At 41.5% G+C, this 2,583-nt stretch overlaps 1 pseudogene; it reads right to left on the reverse strand.

Annotated features, from left to right (window-relative positions):
- Nucleotides 1-1,189: 1,189 nt before the first annotated feature.
- LOC130868044 (nucleoside diphosphate kinase B-like) lies at nt 1,190-1,649 on the reverse strand (annotated as a pseudogene).
- Between the last annotated feature and the right edge of the window lie 934 nt (nt 1,650-2,583).

A 2,583-nucleotide genomic window follows, 5' to 3' on the forward strand; every position in this document is an offset into this window, starting at 1 on the left:
CAAATGAAACACATCTTTGCATTGTTAAACAATTACTCTGCAACATAAACTAATATAACCCATCTTTACCTAGTTAACCATTCTATTCCACAACAAATGTCATCAAAGGTTATACTCAGTCTGTCTGCTCTCTTGTCTGCTGTGATCTGGCAAATTTGGTTCACTTTTCTGCTGCTATGGCTGCTATATTTGTTTACTTCAGGCCCTGAAACATGAACCCAGGTGATTATGGATTGAATTCTCTGAAAGTGGGAGCAAAAATATATCTTTCCTTCTTTTGCGTTTGTCTGATATTTTTGGTCATGGAAACAAAAATCTAATTAATAGTACACAAACCATTATACAAAGTCTCGCAATATGCTATCTTTCAGGAAGAGACCCAGGAAAGTCAACAGTGAGCTCCAAAGCCTTGAGAGTCAGAGAATTGGTTCCAGGTTGTGATCTGAAGGTTGGAGAACCAGAAATTCTGGGGGCAAAGGTTGCACCTACTCAAGCAACCACGAAGCATAAATTAAACAAACATGTCTTTATATTTTTATTCTGTGGGGGCTCTCCGTAGACCAGATGATGTCTTCTGGTATTCTTTCAGTCCATAAACCCCAATACTAATTATTTCCAAACTGCTCCCCACTCCCACAGATGCAGGATTGGGAAAGAGGGAAAGGGAGATGAAGGGGGTTGGAGGGAGGGGGAGAGGGAGAGAGAAAGGGAGGGAGGGAGAGAGAGTAACCAGACCAGATATCTGGGTGATCATGATTGATTTGTTATGGGGCAGTGAAAAAGCTCAGCCAGTAAAGCCACTTAACGCCAAGTCTAATGACCCAAGTTCAATCTCCATGGCTAAAATGGAACAAGGAGAGAACTGAGTCCTATAAGCTCTCTTGTGACTTCCACATACATGGCATCATGTGATGTTTGCACAAACACATATATAATAAATATAAAGAAAATTTAAAGCTTGTTTTTTTCTTTCGTGTGTGTGCACATTTGCAATTAGGTACAAATGCATGTCTGTGCCTATGTGTTTGGATGCCAGAAGGTGACAATTGGTATCTTCTTGAATTATTACCCACCTTACTTTTTTTTTTTCCAGTTCCAAAGTCTTTATTGTTTTAGAAAAGATGATCCATTCTGTGGAATGAAGAGTTGTGCCCAGGGATCCATCAGTAATGCTGAGAACTATCCATCTCTACTCATATACCCAGTTATGAGCACAAGACTTGTAGTCAACCAATTCTTCAGGCCTAAACCATAGACTGATCTCTTTCTCTGCACTTTGCACTGAATCACTGCCATGAATGATGTTCCTGCCAACTTGAATGCAAAAATCCCCTCGAATGGTGCCTGGCTGAGAATCAGCTGGATTGATCTTTCCCAGCATCATTCGTCCTGTCTTCACCACATTGAGCCCCTCCCAGACCATGGCCACCACGGGCTCCGAGTTCATGTACTTCACCGGCCCTGGGAAGAGAAGGACGGTCTCTCAGGTCAATGTAGTGCTGCTTCAGGTGTTCCTCAGAAGCCCGAAGGAACTTCATGGCCACCAGGCAGAACCCCTTCTGCTCAAAGCGCTTGATGATCTCGCCCACCAGGCCGCACTGCACGTCATCTGGCTTGATGGCAATGAAGGTACGCTCGAAGTTGGTCATGATCTGAAAGTTAGTTGGCTGGACGGCTGGTGTGGGCGATGAGCGATGGGAAGAAAGAGCCCCCACTTTACTTTTTTGAAACAAAGTCTTTTACTGAATCTGGGGCTTGCTGGTTCAATTAGACTGGCTGGCTGGTGAGCCCCAGTATCTGTCTGTTTCTGTCTCTTCGGTGCTGTGATTATGGACATGTGTTACCATGCCTGGCTTATTATTTGGGGGCTTATTATTTGAGGACTCAGGTCCTCATGCATGCATGGCAAAGAGTTTACTGACTGAGCCATCTCTCAAGCCCCCAAACTGGCCTTTACAATCAATATTATCCTTTATGGATGAATGTAAATTATGTGTCCCAGTAATTTACTTTATTGCTTAGTAGTAAGTAATGATATTTTTAAAACACTGATTGCTTAACCCATTGTTCATTCCCACTAAAGATTATCTTACAATGTTGAGTCAGCATTTTGGCCATTACAAATAAAATTTCTGTGAATATTCATGGCTAGATTTTTCTGTGAACAGATGTTTTCATCTCTTTAAGATAAATGTTCAGGATTGTAATTGTTCAGTTGTGTGGTTCTTGTATATATAAATTATTTATATTTTATATATTATTAACTTGAAGCTAGTGTGCAAAGTAACAGGCTTCATTAAGACAGTATCATGGGTGTATTTTGTTCACATTTGCCCCTCATTTTTCTCCCCATCCACCTACCCCTTACTGGTTGCTTCCTTTCCCTGCTTTCTTGTCATACATATGTGTATGTTAATGTGTAAATCTATTCCACAGAAGAGAAAACGTCCTGTCTTTGGTGCCATTTCCTCCCATCAAACTCCTGTGTGTGTGTGTGTGTGTCCTGTTTTCTTTATGAATTCCTCTGTTGACAGGTATCTGGGTGACTCCATAACTTATCTACATAGTGCTGCAGTAAGTATG

Source organism: Chionomys nivalis, chromosome X (assembly GCF_950005125.1).
Source record: "Chionomys nivalis chromosome X, mChiNiv1.1, whole genome shotgun sequence".
Classification (NCBI taxonomy): Eukaryota; Metazoa; Chordata; class Mammalia; order Rodentia; family Cricetidae; genus Chionomys; species Chionomys nivalis.